The sequence below is a fragment of the Lissotriton vulgaris genome, chromosome 7, assembly GCF_964263255.1.
Source record: "Lissotriton vulgaris chromosome 7, aLisVul1.2, whole genome shotgun sequence".
Taxonomy (NCBI): Eukaryota; Metazoa; Chordata; class Amphibia; order Caudata; family Salamandridae; genus Lissotriton; species Lissotriton vulgaris.
Genome location: NC_141695.1, coordinates 833,248,549 through 833,260,759, shown reverse-complemented (window position 1 = coordinate 833,260,759; position 12,211 = coordinate 833,248,549). Strand labels below are relative to the sequence as shown.

Sequence of the window (12,211 nt, the reverse complement as noted above, 5' to 3'; positions counted from 1 at the left end):
CACAATTCTAGAAGATGGTGAGAGTTCAACAAGTACACAAGCAACTACACATATGGAGGATGTATATGTTGACAAGGAAGAAAATGATTCCAGTATGATATTGAGGAGACTTTTACCGTTGACTTAACAAATCAACAAACTATTGTTCAAAGATTGGGAAAATGGAGGAGATTTTAACTTTTTTTTTTAAAGCCACACTTAAGAAACACACTGATGACCGGCTAGAGATGTATTACTTTATTTAGTAGGTGATGAAGTGGAGGATATAATTGTTATATTCCCTTACGAAGATAAGAATACATACAAAGGGCTTATGAAATGTCTGAATTACAGTTTTTATCCGCAAAGAAATTTAGATTTTGAGAGATACAATTTCAATTTGGTTTGTCAACAAGATAATGAGACCACTGATGAGTTTGTGACTAAATTAAGGAAGTTACTCATGCTCTGAGAATTTGACAAATTTAACAATGAGGAAGCAATCATATTAGGAATTATTTATGCATGTAATTCAGTAGAATTCAGAAAAAAATATTAGAAAAAACATATGTTCTTCATATAGCACGAACTGAAACATAAGCGAAGAAACATGCCACTAACATGGAACAAGGAAGGATAAAATCTTTGGAACAAGTCAGAAAAATGGTCAAAAATTATAATAAAGCTGAGGCGACAAAAAAAAGACAACAACTGATAACAAACGGATAGAACAAGTTTAATAAGGAAAGACAGAAAAACATGCTGTAGATGTGGACAACAATTTCCACATACAAATACATGTCCAGCATTATTGTAAAGAATGTGGAAAAATGAATAATTTTGCAAGTGTGTGCAGGTTAAAACAGAGACAATGAACAAACATGACAATGACAGACTAAAGGAAATGTTGAACACTTTAGGCAAATGGGAAGCTTTGATGACTTCTCCGCAGATTAATTTGATAAGAAATGATTGCATACATTGACTGAGGGAACTAAAGATTAAACAATTAATATGCTAAAGAAAGAAAATATCAAGAAAACGATGTCTTTTGACATATTAGTAGGATCTCAAAAAGTTCCTTTAGTTCTTGACAGTGAATCAACATGTAACACCATATGCATAACTGAATATGATAAAATGCAGGAGAAGCCACCACTTGTTTAATCAAATGTTCATGTATTTCAGTGGGGAGCAAAATAGCTTGTCATTTGTTTAGGAAATTTTGAAGAAAATCTAACATATGGAAGCATGTCTCTCAAAGAGGAAGTGAATGTTCTAAAGAGAGAAACTTCTGGTCCTTGCTTACTGAGCAATGTAACTGCTCAACTAATGGAACTATTAGCTATGACATTTAATGTAACAACAGTACACCCTAGAGAGTTTCCGGTTTTGACTAAGGGTCTGGGTAAACTAAAGGATAAAAATATCACTCTGCATATAAATGAAATGGTGAAACCTGTGGCGCAGGAGCATAGGAGAGTTCCAATTCATATGCAAGACAAAGTAAAAGCAGAAATAAACGTATTGCTTAAGCAAGATTTCATTGAATGAGCGAATGGTCCAACTTGTTGGGTGTCCCCAGTAGTAATGGTTCAAAAGAAAAATTCAAGGGAAATTCAAATTTGTGTAGCTGTGAGAGTACCTAACACTGCAATTGAGAGGGAAAGCCACCAAGAATCACATTTGAATTACATGATTAGTGTTTTAGATGATGCAACCGTGTTTTCAAAGTTGGATATTTGTAAGGGCTATCATCAATTAGAGATTGATGAATGTTTAAGATATATCACAACTTTTTTAACACACTTGGGGCTGTTCAGCTACAAACTGAAAACACAACTTTGGAATATGTTCAGCGGCAGAAATCTTAAAAAATTTCATCAGACCTGTAAAAAACTCAGTGAACTACAGTGATGACATTCTTGTGTTTGGAAAAACAGAAAGTGAACATGACCAAGCATTAAGGGAAGTATGTTGAGAACTCATGAAAGCTGTATTGACGCTAAATCTAAATACATGCGAGATTGGCAAACCAGAACTAACATTTTATGGTTGCATATTCTCCAGGAAAGGGATGAAACCAGACCCCATGAAAGTATCGTCCCTACAATCAACAGCCAGTGCGAAAGATATAACAGAGTTACCAATATTTTGGGGATGGCTATTATTGCTTTTGTTATATCAAGGATTATGCCACTGTAAATTCACCTCTTTGAGATTCAATGAAAAAGCAGAAACATTCAACTGGGACGTGAAGTGTGAACATGCATTCAAACAAATCATGGAGAAATAGTATCATCAGCAAAATGTAAAATATTTTGACCCATATCTAAACAATGAACTAAATGGAGATGTTAGTCCGGTGGGACTAGGTGCCATTTTAGTGCAGCACGAACTGGGTAAAAAATACTTTGAGGTTTGTAGTGTCACATGCCAGCAAAAGCTTAACAGATATCGAAAAGAAATACTCACAGCCGGAGAAGGAAAGCTTGGCAGCAGTCTGGGTGTGCAAGCACCATCTTGATTTCTTATTTGGAAAACCGTTTGTGATAGTCACAGATCCACAAGTACTAACAACAATTTTTGGAAATCCAAAGGTAAAAGACCCCTTGGTATTGAAAGATGGAGTATAAGATTAATGGGTTACGATTTTAAGATTGTTTACAAGCCTGGAAAAGAATACATCCAGCTGATTATTTGTCAAGACATCCATGAGTGTTCTAATCCCACCCTTTTGATAGATGGAGATATTTATAATCTAAGAGGGTGCAACGCCTGTGGTTTGAGGATTCTAGACAAACCGGCTAAAAGCTATCTGTATAGAGGGAAAGGTAATAGAGAGAGGCCCGCCAGGAACATGATTAACAATACTTGTACTAGTAGGGGATCACAAGGACAGGATATCATATTGGGTCCAGCCTCACAGCATTCACTGGACAAACACAGTAATACTCCTTGCCTCAATGCTAGTCAATTAGAGGTCTTCTACTAAATGCTAGATCCATAAGCAAACACAAATATGAAGTGGAATGCCTGATCCAAATAGCAAACCCGGATCTTGTGGTTCTCACAGAAACCTGGGCCAATGAGTCATCGGAACCGAATTGGAATGTAGCAGTTCCTCCAGGCTACCTAGTTGAACATATGAATAGGGCTGAAACGAAAGGAGGAGGGATAGCCATTATTTATCAATCTTTCTGTTCAGTTCGGATTTTGCCACAATCCTTGCTACAGGCCGAGGCACTGTCCTTTAACATTAGAAATAATAACTACAAACTTTTTCAGGGGCTACTAATCTACCGACCACCAGGGGTCGGACCGCCTTTCTCTAGCTTGCTCCAGACGTTTCTGGAGTCCTGCTTGAACACTCCAACATTTACTGTTTTGGGGGATTTTAACTTCTATTTGGAGGCTAATAATAATCCGGATACATCTCACTTGTTGGACAATCCTGCAAGTTATGGTTTGAGTCAGCTTGTTGCTGAGCCGACACGTGTGGCTGGGCATATGTTGGATGACATTTTGACCAAAAACGAACATCTTAAGATAGTCAGCGTGCAACCTTTACCATGGTCGGATCACTCTGCAATACATTTCTGTATAAACCATTCCCCTATTATTAGGGGTCGCTGGGAAAGGTCAGGTATATTTAAATCTCGTCCTTGGAAGTCCATCCAAAAGGGAGATCTGGCAACCACATTGGCGAATAATCCCCTGGTGGTGACTCTTGACCCTAATACCTCAGTCGGAAACTTTGACAGCTGGCTTAGTACAGCAGTAAATGTCTTAGCCCCGAAAACCACCAAACAACTCCATAATAAACATGTTAGCTCACCTTGGTATACGACTGAGCTACGGCAAATTAAAATAACTTGTAGACGCAGGGAGCGTATTTGGAGATCAGATTATAGTGCTGATCATAAAAAAGACTATAATTGCGCCTTAGTAGATTATAAAGCAGCCATAAAATTTGCCAAATCAGTCTACTTCACGGAAAAAATCCTGGAGGTAAAAATTTCCTCTAAGGAGCTCTTTAAAACAGTGACAGCGTTATCAAAATGTCCGGGTGAAAGAGCATTTCTGCCAGACCAAAGTTTTGTGGAACAGATGGCCGTGTTCTTTCAGAATAAAGTTCAAGTGGTATATGATGGGCTATCCACTGCTGCTTGTGTCTCAAAAACGAATAGTGTAGATTCCGTGGATCATCGGGCATCTCTGCCAAGGTGGTCTTATTTTTCCACACTGGAGAAGGCTAAAGTCAGTTGACATAAGTGAAAATTAAACTGATGAAATTGAAGAATATGTACATTTTGTAATTAAATAAGTGGTCCTGAGGCAATTTCAGAGCAAGAATTGATCTATGAATCTAACAATGACAGCACTCTTACATAAGAGAAATGAATAATAAGGTTTAACAAATCGAAACATAGTGTCTCTAGCATTCTTCTAAGGGGAAACAGAATAGTTATCCCGCATGCTTTGCAAACACATCTAATATGGTACATGAAAGTCACAAAGGAATATCAGCGACAAAAATTGTTACGTGAAAAAGATTTGATAGCCAAGTGAAAGAAATTATAAACGCTTTTCATCTTTGTCAATGATACTACTAAGAAAATACATTTTGATGAGTTACACATGCCTACACTGTCAGATGCTATGTGGTCTGAGCTAGCATGGAATTGTTATGGCCCATTGGATTCTGAAAACTATCTTTTTGTCATAATTGATGAGCACTCAAGAATCCAGATTGTGAAAATGGGGTCATCTACATCTACGTCAGTGATACTCCCTGTACCTGATAATATTTATTTTACATGGGTTATACCAACAGTATTAAGGACAGACAATAGTCCACCTTTTAATAGAATTGAATTTGACAAATTTCTTGAGTAGATGGGAGTGATACATAGGAAAATTACTCCACTGTAATAACAAGCTAATGGGATAGTAGAAAGGGTAATGGCTACTATAAAAAAAATCTGTTTAAAGAGCCAAGCTGTCAGAAAGTTCTGCAAATCAAGCGTCATGTCATGTTCTTTGTGATTACATAAATACACCTCATGGGTTAATTGGAAAATGTCCTTCAGTGTTGTTATTTGGACAAACACGTTAGCCGCAAGTGACTTTGAAATCCCCTAAGGAAAATGAACAAATTGTAAAGAGAGATGAGATGATGAAAAGAAAAATTAAGCAATATGCAGATCAAAGGAAACATGGTCAAGCAAGAAATTATCAGGTTTGAGATTTTGTTTTAGTAAGACAGAACCAGGTACGAAAGTCTATGAGCAGCTTTCATTCATCTCCATTGGAAATAACAAAGGTAAAGGGGTCAGCAATCACTGTGCAAAATGGACACCAAACAATAGTAAGACACAAATCACATTTCAAAAAGTTTATTACTCCAATGCAAGAACAACAAAATATAAAAGACAATGATTATGTTTCTTTCAGGACAGGAAGGAAACTGAAGAAACCTCAAAGACTTATTGAACAATGTCAAAATAATTATTCATTGTGTTTTTTATTTTGCCTAAGTAATTATTTCTATGTTAAGATAGAAAAAGGATGTACTGATGTCATGTAGAGTTTAGAATGTAGCATGTAGTCATGGCCACATATAGAACGTTAGGGTTGGATATAAAGAAAGGAGTTAAACGACCGAAGCTCAGGTGCAGATCAGAAAGAGCTGCTCCAGTGTGCCGATAATAAACCATAAATCTGGCTCAGCGTTGTCACAGGGAGGTTCAGCCATGTGTGACTCAGAGGCCTGTACTGGCCTGGTGAATCTGTCAGTTCACCCCTGGGGATGTTGCAACACCAGTTTATCCGTCCCAATGGGGCTGCCAATGTCACAGCCACTGACTGTCTACAATGGAAGGAGGGGAACAAAGATATGGTCAAATCTTTACGCATTTTGAAACTCCCTCTGCCACAGTTACTCAAGGCCACCCTAGCGGTCTGTTTCTTCTGTGGTGTCTAGTAGGTGGTGGTCAATGTACGAGAGCCAATGTGTATGATAGAGTCCTATACCTTCCGTCAAAGCCAGTCAGTAAGTGACAGTCGGGGAAATTCCACCATCTCTGTGGGCGCCAAGGCTGCATCGGTTCCCCACATGATCAGGGAGTCCCAGGGGCAGTTAGGCCAGCCCAGTCGCTACCACCACCAATCCACTCATTCTGCAGGGGAAGCTTTGGTACCTTTCTCAGTTCATGGAGTGTCCCCCATCGAACAACGTGTGGCCTCAGTAGGCAAAATCAACACAGGCACTCTCTCCGGGCTGGGAACTCAACACTGTCCAATGTCCAAACAATGTTGATAAACGAACTTTGCCTTCACTAAGTGGGTAGCCTAAACCACGTTCTAACCTTTCCTCCTGTATGAAAGCTGTTGCACCCCCACGGGTCTCGTCTCCTGTCTATATTGTAGTTTTGTAAACATTTTTTTAGAGTTTTATATAGCGCAAACTAGACCAGAGTCGGGTATCAGAGTGCTTCACATGAGCATCAGGTTCGTTTCAGATGTACACATTCATTTTTTTTTGTTAGGCACAGGGAGATTAAGTGATTTGCCCAGAATCACAGAATGTTGAGCGTTGTCGCCGAGACTCAAACCCAGTTCCCCAGCTTCTCGGTCGGCCGCTCTAGCCGTAATTGCATTTATATAGCCCTTACTACCTCTGATGAGGCGTCAAATCGCTTTTTTCGGCGAGTAGCACGCTACTCCGGAACCCAAGAAGTATTAGTGCTGAATTAGTATAGTGAAATATGGAAGTCAATTTCAAATCTTTATTTCGATCGATTGATCATAAAAGATATACAACAACAAATCACTTAAATTTTTTTTTGAAAATACCGAGTAAAACAAGGGTAACAATACATCAGAGCGAGGGATTTTCAGGAGTTTCCTGCCATCTTTACGTATCGGGCTCTGGCATACCACATTGCTGTTAAGAATTTAGCCAGAGCGAACACCGTTGGCGGGGATGAGTCTGTCTTTAAAACTCTGAATGCAGGGAGAAAAGTCTTAAAACCCAGGTTTCTGAGCAGTGGGACCAACCAGTATCGTCTACTTTTATGATAGGCTGGGCAGAAGAAGATGACATGTACTTCATGCTCCTTAGTGTGGGCACAAGCAGGGCACAACTCGGTAGAAGACTGTCCCGCCCACGTTTTGGTGAAGGTCTTTAAAGGGAGAGTCCCATACCTCCATTGCAGGAAAAGTTTCCTTGTTAAAACTGGAGCCATTCCATCCAAGACATTTTCAAAGTTGTATGAGTCTTTAATTACAATAAAGCTATGTGTCAGAGAACCCTCTCGGGCACTAGCCAGGGCTCGGGTAAGCATTTTTTCATAATATGCTCTGGAGAGCGCTTTCCTGGGAATCCTGGTACTTGTGCTTCCTGGGTGTGACCACAGTTCTGGTATTCCGAGGGTCTCGCATGGTGTCTTAATGTAATTTAACCAAGGAGTCTTGGTGTCGTTAGGTAAAGTTAAAAATTCCTGCAGCTCAGATCAATAAGAAGTAAGGTCTTGGCTGCTCCAAATGCGATGCCAAAATGTTAGGGGTTTGAGCCCTAGTTCTTCTGTGATAGGCCTCAGAGCCAGGTCCAGTCTCAGGGGCAGGAGTGGAGTACTTGGTGGGAGGGCGGTCAACTGCCTTATAAATTTATTTGCCGTCACCTGTAGGTTAGAAGATGAGGTATAGCCCCACATCTCTCCCCCGTAGATTGCACCACCCCGCGCCTGCGTTTTATAAATATGGATAGCGGGGGGTCAGTGGGCGGAAAGTTGACTTAGACGCGATTCTCATGATGCCCCCCACCTTCTGGGCCAGCTTCATATTGGCTTTGATCTGGTGGGCCCCCCACGTCAGGTTTTGATTTAGCGTTATCCCTAAATATTCTATGGTGTATACCCTTTCCAGACGTACTGAACCAAGCAAGGGGTTTGGGCGCTTTGGAAACTTGGGATTTAAAATCATGAATTAGTTTTTTTGGGGGTTAATTTCGAGGCCTCTTTCTGTGCTGAAGGCCTGGAAGCCATCAAGCACTCACTGTATGCCCATCGGAGTTTTAGATAGCAGCAGGGTGTCGTCCGCAAACATAATAGCGGGCACCCTGCGGCCAGTCAGTTTTGGGGCATCGGTATTGGCGATCCCGTTCAGATGTGCGATCACCCCGTTCACAAAGAGGCAGAACAAGGTAGGTGCAAGCACACAACCCTGCCTCACCCCTCTGCGAACGGGGAATCTTTCAGTTAGTTTCCCACTTCTCCCACATCTGACCCTTGCAAAGTTGTTATGATGTAATTTGATCAGGATTGCAAGGATGTCCTTCGGGACGCCTAGTTCTATCATTACCTCCCACAATTTTGCCCTTGGCACTAAATCGAAGGCAGCACGTAGGTCCACAAAGACCGTATATAGGGTGCCGTCCTCGATAAGTGCCCTCCTCCAATGTATGAGATTTAATCTAAATAGTTGGTCAATTGTGGAAACACCCCTCCTGAATCCTGCCTGGTACGGGCTGAGAGTGTCCGTTTCCTCCAGCCAATTCTGGAAGTAATTTGAGTGGTGGATAGGTTAGTCAGTTATTTGGATTCAGAAGGATAGCGGAGGGATAGATGAGGGAAAAATGTTTGCATTTATATAGCGCTTTTTTTTGGGGGCGAGTAGCACGCTACTCCGTAACCCATAAAGGATTAGTGGTGAATTAGTATAGTGAAATATGAAAATAATTTGAGTGGTGGATAGTAGTCAGTTATTTTGATTGAGAAGGATAGCGGAGGGATGGAAGAGGGAAAAAGGTTTAATGGAATGACCAGTGAGTGTCCACAAGATTTTAAATGAGCAGCCCGTTATTCCCACTAATCCACTGTTTATAAATTAGAAACTACAAAATATCCAGATTTGTAGGGTATGCTGGGATTTGTAAAAAACATTAAACACAAGGGAGCTTGTCAACAAGATAATCGGGGGTGCTGCCCATGATGTCTTTGTAAATTATGCAGCTGGTTTTCAAGATGGTGTAGGCCGAAAACTGGAGCCAATGGAGTTCCTTCAGGATGGGGTTGATGTGATCATATTATTTCATGCTCTAGATGAGACATGCTGTAGAGTGTAGGATGCCTTTAACAGGAGCCAGTGTGGAGACTGGTAGGCCTTGGAGCGGGGTATTATCACCATCCAGATGCGAGAGCACAAGGGTTCTGAAGTCACTTTCTATGAGAAACGGTTTTGCTTTCTTTAGAAAAGAGAGGTGGTACCAGGCCGTCTTTTTTGGGCAGTATCTTCCTTGAGGGTGACATTCAGTGAATGTGGAGGTACAAAGTCATCAAGGTTCATGCCATTGAGTGCAGTTTGGTCTGTTTCTGGTTTGTAGTTATTGGCAAATAACTGGAATTTGGTCTCGTTTGACAATATGCATCATCCAACACTCTATAGTCAAGACCTCCCAAGAAAAACCTGTTTCCTTAGGGTCTTGTTTGATGTGATGGAAAGGCAAAGTCTTCTCATTCTTTTTTCAATGTACAGTCTCATAATAAATTCTTGATGTCTTTTGCCAGTCTTCGGCATCCACACCGCTATCCCAGAACTCTACAGCTGCACCTCGTCATGATCTTTTAATCAGCTCTCCATACTAAATTTTCAATATCATCTTTTGTATTTAGAATGCTTGTGGCACAATGTTTCTTTTCTGCTTCTGAGCCCAACATCACAAATGGGAATCTGAAGCTGGCAACCACGTACTATGGCACAGTAGTTTAAACTTGACCTCCTAGTGGTTCATCACAACTCTGTCTATGGATTGCCAAAAGAAAAAAAAATAAAGGTTACAGAAGACATTTTCTGACCAAATCACTAGATGGCTAAATAATGCACAGCATGTGACTGTATAGCAGATTTTCCTGGCAAAAACAAATATGGCCATTTTGATTGCAACCATGTTCAAAGATCTCGCCAACTGCATCTCCTGTACCTAGAAGTCTGCTTATGTTTTGATGCTTCTCTAGTTGGGTAAATGGACCGTTCATGTGATTTAAAACAATGCTTTGAACTTCCACAATGATTAAGTTTTACCTCACTATTAAAGAGGGAGCATTTGACCTTTATAATGCCAAGCTGCTTGAGGCAAAAACCTTTTGTCCTATGGTGTCCAGCTTCTAGGATTCTCTCTCCAGCAGTGAGGATGTAAAATACGTCTGTTTCATCTTTGTTGAACAAATATAGACCACCAGAATCTCCAGCAGGGGATGAAAAGACAAAAACTTTGAATGAGAGGGTGAAGGAAAGAAGATGCCAGCATGTAACTGGGGTGAAATATGGATGTTCTCACTCTGCCAAACTGAATCAAGAAGGGTATTCCTTCTATTATTCTGCCCCATCAGCGCTGATTTCGCTCCAGCCCTGTTCGCACTGTGCCTACCTGTGGCTGGCGTGCTGCGGGCGCCTGGCAGTCAAATTGCTGTGGGAGGAACTGGCTTGTGGGGCTGCTCCTGTCTCAGACCGGGGCCTGCTGCTCGAGCCCTTGCCGCACTACACCCCACCTCCTCCGGCCTCTGGTGGCCGGATTATGCATGCGACCTGCCGCCGGGCGGGCCGGGACTCCGGAAGACGACCCATGTGGAGCGGGCGGTACACAGCCACATGATCATTGCGGGGTGAGCTCCACATAGTGACTGCACCACCCGGCAGGCCTATGTGGCGGGAGCTAGGGCCTCCCTGTCGCTGTATGTGTATACCTCGCCTGTCCGGTGGCCTGGGAGGTGGCGGAGGCTCATACCCACTCACCCCTTGCCGCTAACGGACTCCTGCAGTGCTCGCATTGAGCCGAGCTGTGATCGCGAGGCCACACTGGCTTGTCGCTAGAAGACGCCATAGCCAGCAGGCGTGGCATCTGCCGATATGGGCTTGGCTGCAGAGGAGCGCCGTAACTTGAGCCTATGGGGCATAACTCCTCGTCGTAGACTCCCCCAAGGTTAGTGTTGGGGCCCCCCTCGTCCTGGCTCTGTCTCAGGGACTCCGAGCTGCATTTTAGAAGAACTGTGCTTCAAACTGAGACTCCTAACTTTGGAACTAACAAGATTCTTGGGGCTCCTTGGTGGTCCTCCCCTGCTTCCTGGCAGCTGATATGGAGTTGGTGTGTCCCGGCACCGGCGGGCTGGATCGGCTGAGGGGTCCATCACGCTGCAGATTCTGCCATTGGGGACCCCTGCATGCTCTACCACAGAGGCCGGCCACCTTCATCTGGGACCTGAAACCCCCCGTAGTGCAGTGGGACAGTGGAAGCGGAGGGGCTGACTGTCGGCTTGCGCTGATCCCCGCGCACGACTATTGCCCTGTGATGATCCGGCGAGGGATCACCCCCCCTTTGCACATCGGGTGGAATGCGTGTGTGGATCGCTGTTGGAGCACACTAGTGATCGACGCCCCTTCGCTACGACCTCTGCGGACTGTCCCCAGCCACCGCTTTGCGTTGCACGGGAGAATCATAATCTGGTGGGGGCACCCTTGAGGGGGGTGAGGAGTCCTATGTGTGCGGAGGCGGCCAGGCTAAGTCCTGGTGCGACTTGTGTGCGGGCTGATTGTCCACCTGCCTTTCTGCCTGTCTCGGACTGACCGCCTGCAGTGGGGGAGCCCTCTCCACCTCTTGGTCTCCCGGGTGCTCTCGCTGGCACAGATGTGGCACCGGGGTGCAGTGACGCCACTCATTGACTCCTACAGACCCTCACTGGCTTGTGACAACCTGCCTGTTGCCACTCAACATGACTCGCGACAAGCTACATGGTGCCAAACAAAGCACGCTCGATCATTATGCCGCAGCTGGAACGCAATCGGATGTGATGTTGATCCATCAGGACCTCTGTAAGGCGGTCAACAGGATAACAGAAGCCGAAGCCCGGACTCCACCACCGAAGATAGAGTTGCCTCGCTACATAAGAAGGTGTCCTCCCTGGAATCTATCACTAAGGGGCTTGGGCTCAGGGCCGAGGATGCCTAAGGCAGGGCCCGGAAGAACAACCTTCGCTTTGTAGGTTTTCCAGAGGGGTGCAAGGATAATAATGTGGAACGATTCCTTACCACATGGATGCAGAGTTGGATCCCTCAGTCGTCTCTATCTCAATGCTTTCTTATTGAATGCGCACACCGCCCCTTGATGCAGAAGCCTCCACTGGGGGCTAGATTTTGACCCATTATAGCTAACTTCCATGACTGTGATGCAGTCCTC

The 12,211-nt window shown here is 43.4% G+C and overlaps 1 long non-coding RNA gene across 1 annotated transcript; it reads right to left on the bottom strand.

Annotated features, from left to right (window-relative positions):
• Positions 1-699: 699 nt before the first annotated feature.
• On the bottom strand, positions 700-7,810 carry LOC147702503 (uncharacterized). The gene is made up of 2 exons (XR_015297532.1): positions 3,357-7,810; positions 700-3,310 (listed from the first exon to the last, which is right to left on the bottom strand). It is a non-coding gene; the product is annotated as an uncharacterized LOC147702503 (long non-coding RNA).
• Between the last annotated feature and the right edge of the window lie 4,401 nt (positions 7,811-12,211).